The following is an 11,318-nucleotide window of genomic DNA, read 5'->3' on the forward strand; positions in this document are numbered from 1 at the left end:
CGGCTGACGTGACGCAGGACCCAGAGCGTCGTCGCTCTAAGGCTGTCTACTAACTCCAGGCCGACTTCGCGCCTCCCCCGTTTCTGGGAGCCAGAACATCCCCTGCCCAGCCTTATACATTCTATGAAGCCCTCCTTCAAATCTGTGGGCAGCCAGAGTCTGCTGGCGTGCCTTCGGGCCCAGTGGATCCAGGTCTAGATACGGATTGGCGCCTGTCGACCTTACTCTACCTTCCCCGGTGACTCACGGCATCAGCCGTGCCTTAGGCCGACGCCGTCCCATCCTCATCCCCAAGATGGACCTGGACCGACGTCAAATCCGACGTCGACGGGCACTTTTGTTCCCTTGTTCCTCCCAGGTGTTCCCTTTTGCCCTGAAGATGGTGATGAGGACTGGGAGGGGTCGCTGAACCCTTTGGCAGACCAGCTGGAAGAACCGGACTGGAAAGAGGAATTGAGTGACGCCAGTGGTATGGACACTTCACCAGACCTTGACATGCTTTCTCCCTCTACCATGGCTACAGAGGAGGGAGTGTCTTATGCTGTGGTGGTTTGTAGGGCAGCTGAGATCTTGGACATGGAGCTCCCTATGGTGACCGTTAGGACTAATCTCCTAACTGAAGTGCTTCAACCTGTGGCAACTTCCTCCGAATCCCTCTTGCCCTTCAATGAAGCCCTCACGGACGTCCTTCGGGGCACTTTGTCCAAGCACAGCTCAAGGGCTCCTGTGGAACGGGCGATTGCCTGCCGCCACCGCCCGTCCCCGTGCAATCCAATTTTCCTCACGCAGCACCCTTCCCCTGAGAGCTTGGTGGTCCAAGCTTCTTCTTCCAAGGGAACATTCCCTACTGCTTCTCCACACAGGGAATCCAAGAAGCTGGATCATCTTGGGAAGAATATGTTCTCTTCCTCCAGCTCAACACTGCAGTTCGTCAATACTGCGTGCCTCTTGGGCCGATACTCCCATACAATCTGGGATACGGTTGAGCAAGTGCTGCCTCAGTGCCCGGAGGAGGGCTGGGCTGTTCTCTCCCAGGCAGTGGCGGATGGGAGAGGCTCAGCCAAATTCAGAATCGGATGTGGACTGGATACCACTGACTCACGAAGAAGAATCATTGCCATGTCTGTAGCCCTTCGATGCTACGCCTGGTTGAGGACGTCTGGTTTTTCGGGGAATATTTAAGCGACCTTGCTGGACATGCCCTTCGATGGCCATCGCCTTTTTGGTGACAAGGCAGACTTGGCACTGGAGCGCTTTAAGGATTCTCAGCTATGGCCAGATCCTTAGGCCTCTTGGCATCCTCCCATCCACCACAGTCTGCCTTTCGCCACTTTTGTGGCTACAGAAGGGGCACCCCACCACCTCTGGCCCAGTTTAGCCACTGGTCCAGGAAAGCGGCCCAGCCTCCGCATGGCCGCGGACGTGGGACCCAGTGACGCAGGTCTGGAAAGCCGCGACCAGGACAATCCACCCTTCCCCCCTCTCCCACCATCTGCAGCAGCCTACAAACCCTCTTAATCTGACCTTTCAGGCTCATCAGCAGCCAATGGGTGGCAGGATTCACCATTATCTCCCCACTAGCAATCCAGCACGTCAGACAGGTGGGTTTTGCAGATTGTCCAAAGGGTCTACTCCCTCTCTTTCAAGACTACCCTTCCCTCCATGCCACCGCCTCTCGACTGCATGTGGGTGGACCATTTTGCACTTCTCTGCCGGGATGTTTCAGCTCTCTTGGCCAAGGGAGCTATTGAAAGGGTCCCTGCGCCAGAAGTAGGTCATGGTTGCTATTCCCGCTACTTTCAGGTGCCCAAGAAGTACAAGGGCCTGCATCCTATCCTAGACTGCAGGGCCCTCAACCGCTACCGCCAGAAGGAGACGTTCTAAATGCTCTCATTGGCTCAGGTCCTGTCTGCCCTCGACCCTAGAGACTGGATGGTGGCGTTGGACTTGCAGGATGCCTATTTCCATATCTCTGTTGTGAGAAGTTGGCCTGATGTATGATGTCCACAGTTCTGTGGGCACCTTGTATCAGTCCAAACAATCCCTTATGATGGTGGTTGTAAGTCAACCTTATAGACAAGCTATCCTAGGGGTAGCATGGACTAAGCAGCCTTAAAGGCTTAACTCAAGACGGCATGTGAAGCCAGCTGTTTTACCATATGCAATCCTGTAATATCAATTGAAAGGACACCACACAAGTTATATATTATAAAAATATATGTATTTATTCTAAGAATAATCCCCAATACTCTTTGAGTAATGAAGCTCAAGCGTTTAAACAAAAGCACAATATAACATGAAAGTTGCACGTTTATGGATGAGGCTGGTGGCCACTCAAACCATATATCAAAAAAGTGGTATAAGTATCACTAATCGATCAGTGGTATGGCCTAGGGCCTTGGGAATTGCTGGGACTACACTGGACTAACAGCAGTTAGGACGGGAGTAGCCCGCGGGATTCGGGTGCAGTGCCTAAAGCACAAGCATGCACCAATGCAAAGTCAAAGGTGCGTAAAAGTTATCGAGTTACAGTTTTAAGAGTCTTCCGACTGGACTAGAAGGACAAAACTTTAGACTTCGACTTAGACACTAGAGGTGTAAACCACTACGGGAGCACCGGCGTTCAAGAGTTACCTCACCCACAGGAAGCAGGTGCAAAGGTGTGTCTGGTTTCGTCACGAAGATCTAGGGTGCCTGGAGATGAAGATGCTGCAGGCGTCCAGAAGAGAAGTGTCCGGTGTGATCAAAGGGTGGATCGAAGATGTAGAGTACCTGAAAGCAGAGAGGACAGAGTCTGGGTCACTAGCCAGTGACCAGGAAGGAACCAGGCGATGTCGGGCGCAATCAGGTGCTTATCGTGAAGCTAGTCTCCGCTGCCACGTGGACTCTGGGACACCGAGGATGTCCTGGAGTGGATCACGAGCTGTCCCATGAAGGCTCTCGCTGTCGGCGGTGTCGGCTCCCGGATCGGAGTTAACAAGCCTTGGCAAGGGCAACCCACGCAGGATTCGAAGATCGCTTCTTACTCGGACCAGCAAGGTCAGAGCAGGTGCTCCTTTTCAGGGGAGTGAGGGCCAGTCTGGAGCAACCAGACTAGCAGTGTAAATTCTCAGGTTAGTTGTGTTCTAGGGCCACTAGCCAACGGGCAAGCGACCGGACCAACGCGTTCAGCAGGAAAATGCAAAAGGGCCCCATGCAGCACTTGGTGAGTGTGGAGGGGTGAGCTTCGGTGCAAAAGCTGCTCAGGGCTGGAGCTTCTCAGACTCCAATGCACAGCTTCGAGGGAGCCTCGGGAGCTGCACTGTCAGCGCTTCGTAGTTTTTCCAAGATGGCCGCTCCCACGCTTCATGTCGCCTCCACGGGTCTCAGCTCTGTGGATCGGGTTGTTGGAAGGCAAGAAAGCTGGGTCTTGTCGATCTCTGTCGCTCGAGTTCCGGCGGGAACTGCAACAAAGCAAACGTCGAGGTGCTGGATGGTACCTGTTTGCACAGGGTGGTCACTCCTTGACCACAAGGGAGATTCTTCAGTCTTCCACGTCGAGTGGGATGTCGAAGGGTCCAGAGTTTCGTTTCATAAGTTTCAGTCAGGATAATCTGATGTGCATCTGCACAGCTCCTACCTTTATTCCAAATCAAGGGGCTGGATTACCTGCTAGTTCCCTCCTATGGGTGGGACCCAGGAAGGGGGTGGTTACACCCCTTTTCCTTTGTCCAGTTTCGCGCCAGGACTGGGGCTGGAGTGCCCCAGAACCGGTTTGACTGGCATTTGCTTGGGGACACCTTGTGCGCCCCAGGCAGTGTCTAGTTTCTTTCAACCCTCCCTGCTACAATCCACTGTGTCCTGTCTGGGGAGGTGTAACACCTCACTGTGACAGGAAACCTTTTGTCCAGGCCTCCCCTGCCAAGTTTCGGTCAGCAGCAGGTCCGACTCGTGTCTGTGGCAGCAGCATCCATTTTGTGATGCTGGGGCTCTGGTTAGGATTAACCGCGTTTTCAGTAAAGTAACATGTCTTTTCCCTCTAGAAGGGTGGAATACTACCCCCGTCGCCAGAACTGGTGAGGGGGTAGTATTCCAAAGTGTATGACACCAAACACGACATGTTTTGATTAAGCCAAACCAAAGTTAGCAATAACCGCGAGGATTATAATGCACTTAAGAGTATATGGTATGGCAGTATCACTAGAACACCTATAAGGAAATGGTTCCGAAAGCTGCAGACAGGCTCAGCTCATGCCAGAGCACCATCTCACATAAAACCAAACACTCTGCCTCCAGGATTGTTGAGGCCTGCCATAGGAGTGACTTATAGGTATATATGTGTCCAGACATAGGTTTAGATATAGGTATACTATATCTAAGCAAGGGGTGAGTACACCACCTTGCCCCAGCTGAGTGATCAGCCAGTTGTGTCGATTTAAGTACCAGCCAGGGGTGGCAAAAGATATGCTGCAGCCCCTGGTAAGCCTTGGATGCACCTATGCCCTGGGCACGTATAGTGCATGGTACAGGGGCTGACAAGGTGTCCAGTACCAAATTGGTGATGTACCTATAGTACATGTATGTGAATTTAGAGGGAGAACAGCAGGCTGTGGGTCTGATTAGCAGGCCCACAACCACATTAAGTCGAAAACCAGTGAAGCAAAAAGTCATTTGAACAAAATATTTCATGCAAGTAAATGATGTAACCAATCACAGTCCCGATTTTAGCATTAGCTTTTAACTTCAGCTTTTTAAGTATCTATTCTTTTTTATATACAATAATTTGTTTCATTGTTGATTTCACTGTAATGATTTTAATTAATTATACAGTCAATAAAATTGTCAGTGAAGCAAAAAGCAAAAATTGGGTGACCATAGGATAGCAGACCCTACTCTCCTACATAACCCCCCCCCCCTCCCCAAACGCAGGGACATTAAACTTAACCTTGACCAGCTAAGTCTTCATGTTCTAAGTGGAAATACCTGGAGAGACCATCTGCATTGCCATCAGTCCCTGGTCTGTGTTCCACTGTAAAGTCCATCCCCTGTAGGGAAATGGACCACCTGAGCAGTTTGGGATTTTCACCCTTCATCAGATTAAGCCACAAGAGGGGCTTATGGTCTGTCTGAATTAGGAAGTGAGTGCCAAACACGTATGGTCTCAACTCCTTCAGGGCCCAAACCACAGCAAAGGCCTCCCTCTCAATGGCTGACCAACGTTTCTCTCTAGGGGTCGGTCAGCCTTCTGCTAATAAAAGCAATGGGCTGGTCTTGACCATCTACATTAAGTTGTGAAGGCACAGCCCCCACCCCCAACTCAGAAGCATCTGTTTGGACAATGAACTCTTTGGAGTAGTCAGGACTCTTCAGGATAGGTGCAGAGCACATGGCCTTCTTAAGGTCATCAAATGCCTTTTGACAGCTAACTGTCCACTGAACCTTTTTGGGCATCTTCTTGGATGTCAAATCATTTAATGGAGTCACAATGGATCCATAATTCTTTACAATTTTCCTGTAATACCCAGTCAGGCCCAAGAAGGCTCTGACTTGTGTCTGGGTAGTTGGAGGAGCCCAGTCCTGTATGGCCTGGATCTTGCTCCCCAATGGTTGAACCTGACCCCCACCTACTAGGTGGCCCAGGTACACAACCTTGCTCTGCCCTATCTGGCACTTCGTAGCCTTGATAGTCAGGCCTGCCTTTTGCAGGGCCTCCAGAACCTTCTTCAGGTGGATCAGGTGATCCTCCCAGGTGGAGCTGAAGACAGCAATATCATCTAGATATGCTGCACAAAAGTCATCCAACCCAGCAAGGACTTGATTCACCAACCTTTGGAAGGTGGCCGGTGCATTCTTCAAACCAAAGGGCATCACCACAAACTGATAATGTCCACTGGGGGTAGAGAATGCTGTTTTGGCTTTAGACTCTTCAGCTAACCTGATTTGCCAATAGCCAGGTGTCAAATCAAATGTGCTCAGAAATTTAGCAGAAGCCAACTTATCAATGAGCTCATCTGCCCTTGGAATGGGATGAGCATCTGTCCTAGTGACAGCATTGAGACCTCTATAGTCCACACAAAATCTCATTTCTCTCTTTCCATCTTTGGTATGAGGTTTTGGCACAAGGACTATTGGGCTGGCCCAGGGGCTCTCTGATGGCTCAATCACTCCAAGTTCAAGCATTTTCTGCACCTCAGCCTTTATACAATCCCTGACATGGTCAGGTTGCCTGTAGATTTTATTCTTCACAGGCAGACTGTCACCAGTGTCCACCTCATGGGTGCACCAGTTAGTTTGACTGGGTGTGAGTGAAAACATGTGTCTATGGGCCTGCAACACCTGTCTGCAGTCCATCTGTTACTGGTCAGTGAGTCTGCCTGCCAAGGCTACTCCATCCACTGAGCCATCATCAGGGTTTTGGGACAACAAGTCTGGGAGAGGGTCACTCAAGGACTCAAGAGGATTTGTTATTAAGCTATTGAAAGAGGCTTTTCCAGAGACCCAATGGCAATGGGAGCTAGAAGTCCAGCGGGCACACAGGTTCCCACTGTCCAATCGAAAGAAAAAAGATGGTAGATAGGATAATCTACCAAGAGCCATGTTAGTTTTCTGTGGGAACTTTTTGGCAAGACAGGAAATAATCGAAAAAGCCAGACCTGACTCCAAAAAACCAGTCTAGGGAGTGACTTTTTTTGCTCGACCCGATTTCTGCCATGTGACTGTAGAGAGACGGTGGCGGCTTTCCAGCAACAAGGGGCAGAGGCCTATTTGATGTTTCCTGCAAAGCTAAAATTATTACAGGTGGTCGCACTAGGATGTTTTTCTCTGAAGTAAAGGCGGGAGAATATTTAACAGAAGTTACTGAGATGAACAAGGGAAGAGGAAACAGATAAAGGTCTAGATTGCTAGTTGTGCATTAATGATAAGACAGAGGTATTATAGGGAATCAGAGCAGCAGAATAGGCTGAGGGGAAAGAAGATGGAACAGGAAGAAGGACAGGGGGGCGACTTTACATCACACAGCAGTCACATATAGGTCATGTGTGACCTATTTGCCTGTGAAAGGGGGGGTGGGAGACATGCGGGAGGGGGGGCGCTGCAGGGAGGGAGGGGGAGTAGAGGGGGAAGGGGGGGGAGGCTGGAATCTGGGGAAAAATGGCACAAAAAATCAAAAAAGGAAACATAAGAGAGAGAAAGATGTATTACTAAGAGTGTTATTAAGAGCTTGTAGAGGAAGAATGAAATCATGGCGATGCTCGAGATGGAGAAAATTAGGAAAATATAAATGGCATTAAGGATTATTTCTATAAATGTTTGCGGCCTGAACAATGGAGATAAAAGACAGAAAGTTGCTGCTTTGTTAAGAATGCTCAGATTAGAGATAATGTGCCTGCAAGAGACACACATTGCAGGAAAGGAAAAAATTTTGTTGGAACAAATGGGGTTTGATATTCTTGCCCACACAAAACAAGATACTAGAACAAGAGGGGTTGCTATATTAGCTAAAAAAGGGGTTGTTAAACTCAAAAGAAAAAAAGAGGACCACGATGGAAGATGGGTAATTGTGGAGGTGGAAACTCAGGCTGGTAGTTACACGATGGTATCAGTTTATGCTTCAAATGATGATGAACCAGGGATTTTTGAGTTTCTAGATGTGGAACTTGCATTATGGCCCGAACCGATAATATGCTGTGGAGGTTTTAACATTAATGGCTTGGATGGAGGGAGTATGACGAATAGAGGAGGATATGTCGGGCGAAAGAAAAAAACATGTAAGGCCATATACAATATGGCGTTACATAATGCATTAGTGGATGTTTGGGCAGAAAAGAACCCAATAGGGACAGGGAGCACGTTTTAGTCAGCCCCCCACAAGGTGGTAGCGAGATTAGATTATTTTTTAATATCAAGATCAACAATGAATGAAGCTAAATTAGAAATGTTGCCCAGGGTAGTTTCGGATCACAATCCATTAGTGTTAAATTTGACATTGGCCACTAGGAGAGCGGGGATAAACAGCACATGGACATTTGAGAGAGGTTTACTAAGGGAGCCTGGATATATTCGACCTATGCGGGAATGGATTCCCCAATTTTGAGAGGTTAATAGAAACACAGCTACGATTAATATGGTGTGGGATGCATTTAAGGCCGGGGCTAGGGGGGAAACACTAAGCTACACATTACAAAGAACTAAGAAGGAGAAGATCAGGATGGGTAATAGGATGAGGGAATTGGGGATTTTAGAAGAGAGATTAATCGTGGCTATATCTAAACGAGAGTCAATAGAGGAAATACTATTAGAAATAGAATTGAACAAAGCAGAGGCAGGGATAAGTCTGGCACAGAAAGCTGTGGGGAACTATTTGACAAAGAAAGAAAAGTGCTATGAATTTAATGAAAGAGTTGGACACCTCCTAGCAATACTTACTCGACAAAATTTATCAACAGGGGATATAAAGGAAATTAGAGACAGTTTAGGTAATAGGGTTAATACACCAGAAAAGATACAGGAGGTTTTTAGGAGCTTTTTTGACAACCTGTATGATTCCAATCTAAGTAACACAGATGAGAAGATAACAGAATACTTGACAGGGATACATCATGATATATTAGATCCGGAGACCAAAGAGGAATTAGACCTCCCATTAACACCACAAGAACTAAGGGAGGCTGTGAATAAACTTCCAGCGGGGAAAGCTACAGGACCAGACCAATTACCTGTTGAATTTTATAAGACATTTTGGGACTTATTGGGGGTAGATATGTTAGAGATCTTTAGACAGGCACAGGCAGGCCGATCGGTACCGCAGTCATGGGCAGGCGCAGATATTATAGTGATTTTTAAAGAAGGATAAGCCAGCCCTAGAGCCCGGTTCCTACAGGCCAATTACTTTATTAAACGCAGACACAACATTTTTTTCTAAAACACTAGCTCAAAGACTAAGCAAGGTTATTGAGGGGTTAGTCATCACTTCACAGCATGGGTTCATTCCTGGGAAAGGCACGACACAGCACATCAGGCAGATGATTACTGTTCTGGATGCCGCAGAGGTGACACGGGACCCTGTCGCGGCTATATTTCTCGATGCTGAGAAGGCTTTCGACAGGGTCTCGTGGGTCTATCTGTGGAGGGTTATGAAGTGGTTCGGGATAGGCGAGGGCTACATTAAGGCAATACAGGCCCTTTACGAACAGCCAACAGCAAGGGTTAGAATAAACAGAAATTACACAAAGGCAGTACAGATCAGACGAGGGACTAGGCAGGGCTGCCCTGCTTCCCCCTTGTATTCGCCTTATATCTAGACCCATTTTTAAGGAAACTTGCAAGCAATACTAATATATACCCGGTTATGCTACATGGTAGTGAGTATAAGTTATTCGCATATGCGGATGACGTGGCTATTATAACATCAAACCCAGGGAGATCGATAACTGAAATAGAGAAGGAGGCCTTGAACTTTGGGATAATTGCAGGCTACTCGATTAATAAAGGCAAAACTCAGATTGTGCAGTATAAGTATACAATACACCAAGATACTAGAATAGTCCCCGCAGCCACATATTTAGGGGTAAAGGTGACTACCGACTTAGATAGCCTAGTAGGACTGAATATGAATCCAGTAGTAGATAAAGTAAAAAGAAACACCGAAAGGATCCACAATTTACATCTGACATTAATGGGTAGGATAAATGTCATTAAGATAATCACTTTTCCGAAATTTCTGTACATTTTTAGAGCGATCCCATTATTTTTCGATCAGACTTGGTTCAGGAAACTGGAATTAATACTTAATAGACTGATATGGGCTCAAGGCAAGACTAGAAGAGCTTATCGATACATGGTACTTCCGAGGGAGAAGGGAGGATGGGGGGCTCCAGATTTTAGATTCTATTATTGGGCAGCAGTTTTGCAGTATACACAAGGATTATTAGGTGGCGGGGGTAAAGAGAACCAAGATGGCAGATTAAGTTACACAAATGTATATAGAGCACTAGTGGGGGAGGAAGCCGAGAACGGCCTGCTGAAAACAGTTGATTTTAATTACTTCAAACATACTAAGTTTAAGACTCTACGAGCAGCATATAATGTGTGGAAGGTGGTGGCGAAAAAGCTCGGCATTAGTCGATATAATTACTATACGCGCCTGTATGGTAATCATTCATTGCCAGGAGATATATTCAGGGATGCAACTATGAAGGATTGGGAGAACAAGGGGATCAAGAAGATAGGGGATCTACTGGACACGGAGGGGGTGATTCGACAATTTCAGGATTTACAATCAAAATACGGGATAATGGGAAACAATTTTTTAAAATATTTACAGATAAGAAGCTACTTTGCAAATAAAAGAGGTGGATTAATAGGGTTTGAGCACAGTAGAATTATGGACTATTTGGAGAGGGCGGACCACTGTACAATTAGACAGCTGTACGCAGAATTGTATATATTAAAAACCGACGACAGAGAAAAATTTGTTAGGAAATGGGCGGTAAAGGTGGGCGCGACCACGGAGGATCTACAGATATCGTTGGATTTAGGGCACACAGTTCTTTGCTCTGCGACACTACAATCGCAACACTATAAGTCACTATATTCCTTATATCATACGCCAGCCAGAATTGCACAGCGGGGTGGAGACACAGGAATTACTTGTCCACGTTGTGATTCAAGAGAGGCGGACATTGTCCATATGTTTGCTCATACATTAAAAGCGGCAATTGAAAACTTTCTGGTGATCTCATTGGGAGTTAAGAATAAACTGACGGATGATGTAATAATCTTAGGAGTGTCGGGAGGGACAGAGGACCACCATATAGAATTTATGTTTATGGTAGCCGCGGTCTACCGAATTGGAATTGCAAGGGCATGGCTTGATAGGGCTCCCCTACATTTCAAATGTGGATAGCAAGATTGATTTCCACGTTTAATTTGGAGAAAGCGATCTATGAAAGGAAGGGTAGGAGAGCGAGAGCATTGGGAGATAGAATCTGGCAACCACTAGATCAGTGGAAAAATAGACAGAGAAAAGAGTAGATAGAAAGCACTCAATGTTAAAAGCTATGACCTATAGCAAATTTGTTGTTTATGTCTGAAAATTTACTGTATGAATTTGATTTCATGTTTTGAATTCTTTTTGTGCTGTATTGGAAAATATTGTAAAATGGGATAAACTTTAAAAATAATAAAAAATAAAAATAATAAAAAATCTCATTTCTCTCTTTCCATCTTTGGTATGAGGTTTTGGCACAAGGACTATTGGGCTGGCCCAGGGGCTCTCTGATGGCTCAATCACTCCAAGTTCAAGCATTTTCTGCACCTCAGCCTTTATACAATCTCTG

The sequence above is a fragment of the Lissotriton helveticus genome, chromosome 5_1 (assembly GCF_964261635.1).
Source record: "Lissotriton helveticus chromosome 5_1, aLisHel1.1, whole genome shotgun sequence".
NCBI classification, from domain to species: Eukaryota; Metazoa; Chordata; class Amphibia; order Caudata; family Salamandridae; genus Lissotriton; species Lissotriton helveticus.